A 12,733-nucleotide genomic window follows, 5' to 3' on the forward strand; every position below is an offset into this window, starting at 1 on the left:
TTCTTTCTGGGCTTCGATTCGAGCTTGTTCTTTCTCTATCTCGTCTTCGATACGAGCTTGTTCGAACTCGAGTTGTTTAAGCTTTAGCTGGATCTCTAAGTTATCCTTATCATTCAACCCCAGTTGTCTAGTAGGTACACTAGAGTATTCCTCTAATGCTTCCTCAGGCAACAAATCATCATCGACTACTATTTCGATAATACGCTTTTTTAGTTCATTTTTTCTCATTGACCTTTTAACTTCTAGTTCTAAAACTTTGGCAATTTCGAGCAATTCATTTTTGCTATATTTTTCTAGTTGCTAGAGGGAGGGAGATTCAAGAAAATCTTGATAATCAGACATGATCAAATCTTGTTGGCACTGATAAATATAAATTCAATCGTGATTTAAATTTTAATTTAGATTGAATTTTGTATCTGATTCAAATCTCGAACACGAGCCCCAATTTATTAATGTTAGGTATTAGAATTTCTAATAGCCTGAAATTCAGTTGACTGATAATTTAACTTTTATGGTTAAATTGTACTTTGGATTTAGTATTTAAATAAATGCCGATATATAGTCAGTTTCAAATTTTTGCAAACACACAGTTTGATACCCAGTTTTTTTTTAACACAAATATGTTTAACATACACACAACAGTTCAATTTATAATAACAATTATTACAAATAGTTAATACAAACAATGATTTATAAACAAAAGTTTCACAAAATTACAAGCAATATAAAGTCTTCTTTCTAATTTGGAACTTCCTTGATATCTTATCGAGGATTTACGATGAGCCAGTTGATTACGAGTTGATGTAGATACGATTTGCTTAACGGGAAGCTAGCTAGCTTTGTTTTTCACTGATCACCAACCGATTTTTTCGCCGTTGAAGTTAAGTATTTTACCGTTATTTATCGGCCACACACGCTGAGCTCTCCACGATGAATTTATATAATGTTTTCGTAAAAATACTAATGTCCGATAAGAATCCACTGAAGTTAAATCAGTTGTAATATTCGAATTTTATAAATGCTCATGGTCAAATATATGAGGTTTTCAGATTAGTAAGCGTTATAGCAATCATAGTTATAGCTTTTGAAGTTTACAGCACACTAACTATGGCGAACTAATAATAGATACTGTCTTCAGCGCGTCGCGTTGGTTATATGTATAGCCGTGTGAAGGTGTTCGAGAAAATTCAGTCTTACGTAACAATACGTTTAAGTATATATATACAACTTTGGAGAATAGGCGGGAGTTTCGCAATACATATCTAACACTATAAGCTATGCATGTTTTTAAATATAAACTTAATCTAAACAACGTCGATATTAGAATAAATATATAATAACAAATTCGTTACAGTGAATTATTAATGTTTTAAAATTTTATAACTGTATTCTTTAAAGGCATTTCAATTTTAACAGCTTCATGTGTTTTACAATCTTATTTGTCGTTTCTTTAATCTGTCTTCTGAATAAAATTACTACAGACATCTGTCACATGGATATATTTTTGATTTATGCTTTGTAATTTAACTTTTAATTAATCAAGACCATTTTTTGATGAGACAGTTATGCACATTGGCTTTATCTTTTACATATTAAAGGTTAATATGCTGTCATCGTTTATCATTAATTATACTTAATGGGTGGATATTACATTTTTCATCATAACTGTAGATATTTATGGACAGTGTATTCATCTTCTTTTCAAATTTGAAATATCATTTGTAGCAACTCGAGAATTAATTCCTTTGAGTACTTCTTTAATATCTTTCAATTGTTCTGGTATGTTGTAATTACTATTTCGTTGTGAATTGTGATCTATTGGATGCAAATATGCTGATATGCAATACATGAAAAATTCTTTATCTTCATTTTCAATATTTGTCACAGCTTTTATCTTGTATCCTTTTAGGTAATTCACTATATGATGAACCGTATAATGGTGTGTATTTATTGATTCAAAGTTCTAAAATGATTACCCTTTCAAAGGTCCATCCAGATCCTCTCGCTTGAAACTCAGTCATTTCTGTTAAAGGGTTTTAAGAACAACATATCTTCCAAATTGGTAGACCTTAGAATTATTTCAATGTTAGTTTTCAATGAACATTCTTCTGTTTCTTCTTGCCTTCAATAAACACACAACAATTTAATGTTTACTTTTAAATTCATTTTGGAACTTATCAATATTTTCTATGTTAAACAAATGTTCATGAGTGTAATTATTAACATTGTTTATGAAATAAGTTTTAATCGTCCTTCGTAAGCTGTTTCTATTTCTTAAATAACCTCATTTCTATGTAAACCTTTCAGTCATTTGTTCGATTGTTCTTGGCTTTCGATATGAGCTTTCTTATAAGATGGTTTGTAATATTTTCCACATTCATCGCATTTTATTTGTTTTTGCCTAGGTTTCTTTCATAAATATTTATGAAACGTGTATTTTTTCTCTTTCAATAATGTCGATAAGAAACTTTATTAAATCGTTTTTCTAAGTTTAGAATTTGTGTTCTTCAAGATATAGTTTAACAACTTTCAATCTGCATTCACATTCTACTTTTTCATATATTTTATTTTTAGTTTTATTATAATGATCACTGACACTATTTCTACATTCAAAATTTTAACCATCACTTTCATATTTGTTTTATGGAAATCATCAAGTAGTTTTTCTTCCTTACATGTACTGCAAGTTTTGATTTTATTTAATCTATTTCTATGTAGGAAGCTTTCCTTATGTTTTTCCAAATGTGTTTTAACGACTTTCGATGCACATTCAGATTATTAATAAAACGTTTCAGATTGAATTAATGGATACTTTGAATGAGTCTGAACAACTTTTTGAAAGTAATACATGTAAAATTAAAAAATATCAAATAACAGCCCAAGCATATTTACTAAAAATATCTATAAATGTTAAAATATAATTTGTGTTATTATTGTAAGATTTAAGTTAACTCATATCAATTGAATCTGCTTGCTATTGATTATCAGTATAAGCTACGAAAACTATTCTTCTATTATACTTATATCTGATTGATTTGTATTTTGTATATCTGTCTTGCTGATGTACAAATTATGTTATTTCTTTTTGAGGTAGTTAAATTTTTCTTGTATACCACTCTTTCTGGATCATAATAGAGAGCTTTCATTATTTTTAAATTAAGACTTTTTGCACCACAAACTTTACATATATCTTTAACAATAGGTCTTCCATTTTTTATGATAAATTTTGAATGTTGGTTGTTTCAGAATTTGTTTTACACTTTAAACAGTACATAAACAGACCAAGGCCAAATGTTTTCTTAGCTTTAATAATTGGTTTTATAATTCCCCTAGCAACTCTTTCACGTAAAATTGGACCTAGAATAGCATTCATATCTTCTATTAATTCTTGATCAGTTTTATGTCTATCAGAGAAGAAAATATTTAGCTAACATTTCTAGAGGTGTAGATTACATTCACATTAATTGTGATGTTATCAATGGAGTGTTATACAATGATGAGTCTAGTAGTATTTTACATCTATTTATTCCTTCTAATCCAACTGGAAGTTTAATTAAAATTAAAAAAAGAAAACCAAAATATGAAGATGTTAACAGATCAAGTTTTATTACTAGAATAAGGATGAAGATGACAGATCAAAACGATCTCCAATTGACTTGAACAAACAAATAGTTGTTCATAGGCTACATTTAAGTGATAATAAATGAATTATAATAAACACTGATTATTTGTGAAGACTAGAAAATATCATTGGAGAGGTACTATTTTAAATAAGGTTAAAAACAAAGTTTTAGACAAAGCTTTAGAAGTATTAGCTAAAAAGTAGAGATTACACCTAAACAATTCATAGAAAGTAAATTGAGAAATATACTTAATAAAAAACATCAAACATAAAATAGATTTTAGATAAAAAGCCTCAATTTCAATGTGGAACAGATTTTAAAAGATTTAAATTAAATAACGAATTGTTTTCACTATAATAAATTGAAAGAATTCGGGATCTAATGAATGTACCTAATTATTATCAAAATGATACAGAAAGTTTTAAATATAAAAAGAGGAGACTAATTATATATTCAACATTAAAGATATAACTAATAAAATATTATATTCTAGTGGCTATAATTGCCCAGAATTAAAAATTACAAAGCAAGATAGAACAACAATTGATACTGATAATGTAATGTTAGTTAATACTGGAAATATTTTTCAAGAGCTGAATTCTATATTGGCAGTACTATGATTGAAGAAATTGAATTACCATGTCTAGGTTTAATATATTTTACAAATGATTAATTATAACGCTAGTGAGGCAAGTGGTATGTTTTATTATATAGATGCTTCAGAAACTCCAAGTAAGCAAATTTTAGTATATGATGACGATAAAACAACAAAATTGGGTGATAAGGCTAATACTGATAAATTTGTATCAGCATTTAAACATAACGTCTTTTACGATGAAGGTTTTGCAAAAAGAGGGATTCTAACAAACAAATTTAATTTTATCCCCCTCAAGAAGTTGAACATAATAGTTTTATTCTAAAACCTGAAAGTGATATTGAAATCAATTGGAGTGGTATAAGAGCTATTAAAAATAATGTTCAGAATGTATCAGGTTAAACATATATCGTAAACACTACAAGCGACGAAATTAGACACATTTATGTTGTTCCTCATTTTCAAGATCAAACCGATAGTCAAAACAACATGATTTTTGATATCCTTGGTATATTAAGAACATGGGTTAAAATTAATAATGATAAAAATCGTACTGAAGATTATATTGCTTTGTTTAAAGCTGGAGAATTAGATTGTTCTAGATGAGTTACGCATTATAATTTCAAATAGCCTTAAACAGAGTTAAATTGTACTTTGGATTTAGTAGTTAAATAAATGCTGATATATATCTAATTTATGATATTTGCCAACAAGATTGATACACACTATTTTATTTTTTATTACAAATATATTTTAATATACAAACAATAATATAATTTACAATAACGTTTATTACAAATAGTTATTACTAACAATGATTTATATACAAAAGTTTTACGAGTCTTCTTTCTGGTCTGGAACTTCCTTGATGTCTTATTGAGGGTTCACGATGAGCGAGTTAATTTCGAATTGATGTAGGTAGAATTCACTTAATAGAGATTTAGCTAGGTCTGTGGTCTTCATTGATCACACACCGATATTTTCCACCAATGAAGATAGGAAATGTTTCGTAAAAGTATTAATGTCCGATGTGAATCCATTAAAGTTAAATGGTTTGTAATGTTCGAAATTTGTAAATGTTCCTGGTCAAATATCTGAAGTTCCCGATTAATAATTGTTATAACAATCACAGTTACAACTTCCGAAGTTTATAGTGTACTAACTATAGCAAACGAGTAATAGATATTGTTTTTTGGCGCGTCGCATTGGTTATATTTAAAGCCGTGTGGAGAGTTTCTCGAAATTTCAGCATACGCAACAATACTGACGCTACACTAGCGTTTATGTTATGTTATATACATATATTGTTGGTTCTTACACTCGAGAATCTTCTACAACTTTAGAGAATAGGAGGGAATTTCGCAATAAGGATTTAACAGTTTAAGCTATGTACATTTCTAAATATTAATTTAATTTAAACAATCATCGATATTTAAAAAAAGTATAATAGTAAATGCATCACAACTCTCTCTTTATAGAATTTAAAATTGGGATGAGACAATTTTTAACTAATATATTATATACATACATTGACAAAAAATATTATATTAAATATAATACATTATTCAAAGAATTATCCAATTTCAATAATAATGACAGTATACAACACAATCAATACAAATAACCTTATGATCATAAAATTACTTAGTATGTGAAAGTGCATCAGCACAAATGTTATCAACCCGTTTGACATGGATTATCTACAAATCATACTCTTGTAATGATAAATTGCAATTTAACAGTCTTCTGTTTTTGTTTTTTTTATTTTGAGTGGGTAACAACAATACTGAAACCATATCACCAGGATGGAACTTATGTTCTTCAGCCTTGTGGTCTCAAACGTTTTTCATTCTGGTTTGGGATGACTTCAAATTTTCTCGAGCCATTTCACAAGCACGTAAGAGTCTCGACCGAAACTTGGAAACATAATCCAATAAGTGCATTTCTCTCGGGTCGTCCTCCAACCATTGTTCCTTCAGCAACTTCAAAGGACCACAACCACACACTGAATGGCCAAACACCAACTCAAATGGGCTAAACCCTAACGATACCTGAACCGACTCACGAACAGCATATAATAAATTAACTCCTTCATCGAGACAATAAGTCCGCATCAAATTTTTCAAGGGAGAACGGAACTCTCAAGAGCACCTTGCAATTCTGGATAATACGTACTAGAATTGATCTGTTTAGCACCAAGCTGATAAACAACTTGTTGAAACAACCCTGACATAAAATTTGATCCCTGATCAGATTGAATGTCTTTGGACAAGCCAACAAAAGTAATGAAATTGATTAAACCCTTAGAAATGTTTTGGGCTGAAATGTTTCTTAAAGGGATAACTCCAAGGAATCGAGTGGATGCACACATGATGGTCAACAAATACTGATTCTCTGATCGAGTGTTTGGTAAAGACCCAACACAATCAACAATCACACGACTGAAGGGTTCTTCGAAAGCTAGAATAGGTTTCAAAGGAGCAATAGGAATGTTCTGGTTAGGTTTTCTGACCAACTGACAGGTGTGACAAGTTTTACAAAACTGAGAAACATCTTGCCTAATTTTTGGCCAAAATAAATGTCTCATAATTTTGTCACGTGTCTTTTTGAGACTTAAATGACCTCCCATAGACAACTTTCAATATTTCAAAATGATATGCTTTGAGAACAAGGATTTGGTAAACAATAGCCCAGTCCTTTGAAGCTGGCACATCTGGTCTTCATTTCCTCATAAGCACACCATTTTTTGAAAAAACAACCATTTGGAACTTTCTCCAGTTCATCTTTTGGGAGTGCATATATAGAGTGAAGAGATCTGTTGATCCTTTTCTTGCTCGGTGATCAGTTTTCTTTTAGCAAACGGAACTTCACCAGGTGAGCTAGATCTCCCATGTCCATCATTGTCACTCACCGAGGAATCGTCAGTAAGACAATTATCCACAAGATCCCCGTCAGATCCAAACAAATCTATAATATTGTTCTCTGAATATGTGTTTATCATTTGTTCTTGGCTTAATTTCTTAACAATACAATTAACAATAACGGTTATTACAAATAGTTATTACAAACAATGATTTATATACAAAAGTTTTATAAACTTACAAACAATATCCAGTGTTATTTCTGGTCTGGAACTTCCTTGATGTCTTATTGAGGGTTCACGATGAGCAAGTTAATTTCGAATTGATGTAGGTACAATTCACTTAATAGGGAGCTAGCTAACACTGATCACACGCCGATTTTTTTCACTGATGAAGATAGGTAATGTTTTCGTAAAAGTATTAATGTCTGATGTGAATCCACTGAAGTTAAGTGGTATGTAAAGTTCGAAATTCACAAATGTTTCTGGTCCAATATCCGAAGTTCCCGATTAATAATACTTATAACAATCACAGTTATAGCTTCCGAAGTTCATAGTATACCATCTATAGCAACCCAATAATATATATTGTTTTTTGGCACGTCACATTGGTTATATTTATAGGCGTGTGGGGAGTTTCTCGAAATTTCAGCTTATGCAACAACACTGATACTACTCTAGCTACACTCGAGAATCTTCAACAACTTTAGAGAATAGGCTGGAATTTCGCAATATAGATTTAACAGTATGTTATGTTATGTATATTTCTAAATATAAATTTAATTTAAACAAACATCGATATTGAAATAAATATGTAATAGTAAATCCGTCACAGATATTACTCAGATTTCTTAGCAGCTGGGCTAAATAATAATAATACAGAAACTGGATATTTAATAAGCTATACCAACTACAGAAGATTGTATTCAATAATATGGTTTAACGTTTCGAATCACTCTTCTTATAATAATATGTTTAATTTGAAGATAGATTTTATTTCTTATTAGTTGAAAAAAGAAATGGAATAATGAATGTTTATAATTTTAAAAGATTCGAAACTATGAAAACTCTTTAGTAATAATAAATTAGTTATTGGTTTACATATAGCAATCTATATAAGGAATGATCTCAGGGTCCTATAGATCCTCCTGGAAACGGTTTTAAATTAACTGACGATGGTAATTATGATATTGAAAATAGTCAATTAAGAAATGTTAAAAATGCTACTGATAACATTGGTGTTGTTAATTTATCGTTAATGCTTAGTAAAACCGAAATCGATAGCAAATTTCTAAATAATATTCTTAAAAGAAGTAAAGATGGCTTATATGTACTCAAAGGATTGTTATTAATAAATAATGATTTTGATGCTGATAATAGAAGTATTAAAAATGTTTGAAGCCAGAAGAATATTTTGGTGCAGTCAACAAAAGCTATGTAGAATAAAAAATAGAAAAAAGTGAAGAATTTAATACAGCATTAGTAAACATAAATTCAAGTGTTAGTATTTTTAATCCACTTCAATACGATAGTGCTAGAAAATTAGAATATTTGGAATTCATTAATAGAAAACAATGCAAAAAATAATAGAATTATAAATGTCAGTGATTTTTCTGCGGAAAACGATGCTGCAGCTAAATCTTATGTAGATAATGTATCTACAACATTTTCTACTATAGGGATTTTAGCGAAAAACATTTCTTTTATAAAGATGTGTACTTTAAAGTTATTATAAGATTTGAAGAACGAGTATTAGATTCCTCTTATTTATTAAAAATTGGTTATAGAAGAATTATACTCATTCTCCTAAAATTATTTTTGTTGAAGCTCATAAAAACGAAAAGATTGAGATAATTTGTGATAATACATTTCAACAGGAAATGTATTCTTAGAAATATGAAAATTTATAAATTATGTAAGTAAATACAAATTAACAGATGAGTTAATGAAATTGACTGAGATCTAAAGTAGTAGACCTTAATATTTTCATCTGAGTTTAATAAAAAAAAGTATTTAAATAAATGGAAGCACTAAAAATGTTAAACGCTATTGGTTAATTTAATATTGAAACTCGTAAGCTGAATGAACTAAACCCCAGAAGATAAATACTTTGTCTCGAATCTAAAAATTAAATTAATTAAAACTCGATTTGGCGATAAAATTGTAACTGTACTAATGGACGAATTCCAAATATTTTTACCTGATCGATTTGCTAAAAACTTAACTGAGAAAGATATTGAAGATATAAATGAAATAGAAGATATTTTCCTTGTTTATAAATGTACGAAAGATTGTGGTAATAACAAGAAGAGTCATATCATTGTCTTCAAAATGAAGGAAGATTTTTGATTATTTACATTTTTGGCTCCGGCTCCTATAAGAGTAAAAATAGGATGGTAAATGGAGCCGATTTTTGATGATAGAAATGATTTATTCTTCATCATTTTACCCATGAAATGAATTACAAGTGTATCTTAGTAGTGTATATATGGGGTTTCTGATTTACCTACATGGAAGTCAATCCATTTTTCCCCTTTTCACTAAAGCGGAAAGAAAACGGGTCGATTTCCCTGCAGTTAATTCAGAAACCCCATATACAAACTACTGGTATATATATACACTCGTTTCACATCAAAATCTTCCAAAACCTTCCTGTGGCTACACACTTTAACAAGCCTGACCACTCCCATCATGTCATAAAACTCATAGATATAAAGACTGGTTTGACATCAAAAGTCTCCTCTAACTATACTCTTTAAGAAGCCAGACCACTCACTTAATGTCATTAAACTCATAAACATAGACACTACTTTCACAACAAAACCTCCTCTGTATAATAACAATCTAAGCCACTCACATCAGGACATAAATCTAATACGTATAGACACTGGTATCACATCAAAAACTTCCTGTGGCTACACACTTTAACAAGCCCGACCACTCCCTTCTTGTCATTATCCTCATAGGTATAGACACTGGTTTCACGTCGAGAACTTTGTGTAACTAAAGACTTTAGCAAGCCTGACCACATCCCTCACGGCATTAAACTCATAGGCATAGGCAATGGTTTCACATCATCAATTTCCTGTAGCTAAATCTTTTAACATAGGAACACTCCCTGCATGTTTTTAAACTTAGAGTTGTGGACACTGGCTTCACAACTCAAAAACTTCCTGTTGCTACATACTTTAAAAAGCCTGGCCACTCTCTTCATTTCAATAAACTCATAGACAAAAAGAATAGTTTCACATAAAATAATACCTGTGGCTAAACACTTTAACAGACATGACCTCTCTCTTCACGGCATTAAACTTACAGGTATCAACACTCTTTTCTCATGTAAAACTTTCGTGGCTACACACTTTAAGAAACCTGCACCTCTCCCTTCATTTCATTAAACTCAAAGATACGGGCACTAGTTTCACATCAAAGAATTCATGTGTTTACGCACTTTAATAAGCCCAACCACTACCTTCAGATTATTAAACTCATGTGTATAGACAAGAGTTCCCCTCTAAAATTGCTTAGAGATATTTTTTTTTACATCGAACCACTCTCTTCATGTCATTAAATTCATAGGTATAGACACTACTCTCATCTCAAAACATCCTGTGGCTAAACATTTTGACAAGAGCGACCACTCACTTTAAAATATTAAATTCATGTGTGAAGAACACTGGTTTCACATAAAAAATCGCCTCTGGATAAACACTTTAAGAAGCCAGACTACTCCATTCATGTAATTAAACTTATAAAGTATAGACACTGGTTTCACACACACACAAACCTCTTGTGTCTAAATATTCTAAGAAGCCCAGCTACTACCTTCACAACATTAAACTCATAGTTATAGACTCTGGTGTCACACCCAAAACTTTCTATAGCTAGACACTTTGACAAGCCCGGAAATTTCCACCGTGATATTAAATACACAGGTATAGGCACTGGTTTCACATCAAAAAACTTTCTGCAGCTACAGACTTTAACAAGGTCAACCCTTCCCTTCATGTCATTAAACTCAACGATATAGACACTCGTTTTACATCAAATTCCACCAGTGGCTATATACCGTAAAATGTCCGACCACTCCCTTCACGCCATTAAACTGAAAGGTGTAAATACTGGTTACATATAGAAATCTTCCTCTTGTTACACACTTTAACAAGCCCGACCACTCCCTTCACGCGATTAAACTGAAAGGTGTAAATACTGGTTACATATAGAAATCTTCCTCTTGTTACACACTTTAAAAGCCCGACCATTCCCTTCATTTCATTAAACTCACAGCTATATATACAATGATTTCACATCAAAACCTCCTGTGGTTAAACACTTTAACAAGCTCTACCACTCCTTCACAACATTAAACTTATAGGTATAGGCACTAGTTTCTCATCAGAAACCTTCAGTGGCTAAACACTTTAACAAGCTCTACCACTCCTTCACAACATTAAACTTATAGGTATAGGCACTAGTTTCTCATCAGAAACCTTCAGTGGTTAAACACTTTAATAAGCTCTACCACTCCATCACAACATTAAACTTATAGGTATAGGCACTAGTTTCTCATCAGAAACCTTCAGTGGCTAAACACTTTAACTTAGGATCACTCTCTTCATGCCATTAAACTCACAGTTATAGACTCTAGTTTCGCATAAAAATTTCCTGTGGCTATAAACTTTAACAAGCCTAACAACTCCTTTAACGACATTTAACTCGTAGATATAGATACTAGTTTCACATCAAAATCCTCCTGTGGCTAAACACTTTAACAAGGCCGACCATTCCTTTCATGTCATTAAAGCTCATTAATATAGACACTTGTTTCTCACCAGAAATAGACAAAGAAGTGTGATTTTTCTGTAATCTGGAATGCCGAATAACATCATTCTTTATCCTGGGATTATCTTGATACATTTCAAAAAAGAAAGCTCAAAAGTAACTTGTTTCATTTCAATACTCTTTATTTAAACCACAGTTAGGCATCTTCCGTTCTTTTCTTAACTATTACTACTTTTTTGCAAATCCGCAAGGGTTATTCCGTGCATTTATTATATTATGTTGCTTTATTATTGGCCCCCCAGTGGCACAGTGGTATGTCTGCGGACTTACAACGCTAGAAACCGGGTTTCGATACCCGTGGTGGGCAGAGCACAGATAGCCCTTGTGTAGCTTTGTGCATAATTAAAAAACAAACAAACTTTATTATTATTTTTCACAATTTAAAAAACAAATAAATAAAACAAAATAGTTTTAAAAGAAGGTTTTCGTTTGACTTTTTATCTTAGTTATTATATTTTTTACGATTTGGTCTCTAGAAGAAAGTGATATTAGGTTGTCAAAAAATTAATGTCGCTTTTTTTTTAGATGAAAAAACCCGAACAACTTATATATCAAAACAAAACATTTATTAAATGAAATAGTTTCCATTCTTATCGATGATGCTTTTCTATCTTACAATTCGGTTGTTAATGCCCTGATTAAAGGAGTCATTTGGCTTTGAAACAAAAAACATGTCGATGTCCTCTTTAATACCTTTCACATTTGCATACGTTTTCTCATTAAGATGGTGTTGCAGCGAACGAAAAAAATTGTAATCTGATTGTGCTATATCTGGAGAATATGGTGGGTGTGGGAGAACTTCCCAACCTAACT

The sequence above is a fragment of the Limulus polyphemus genome, unplaced genomic scaffold, assembly GCF_000517525.1.
Source record: "Limulus polyphemus unplaced genomic scaffold, Limulus_polyphemus-2.1.2 Scaffold409, whole genome shotgun sequence".
NCBI lineage: Eukaryota > Metazoa > Arthropoda > Merostomata > Xiphosura > Limulidae > Limulus > Limulus polyphemus.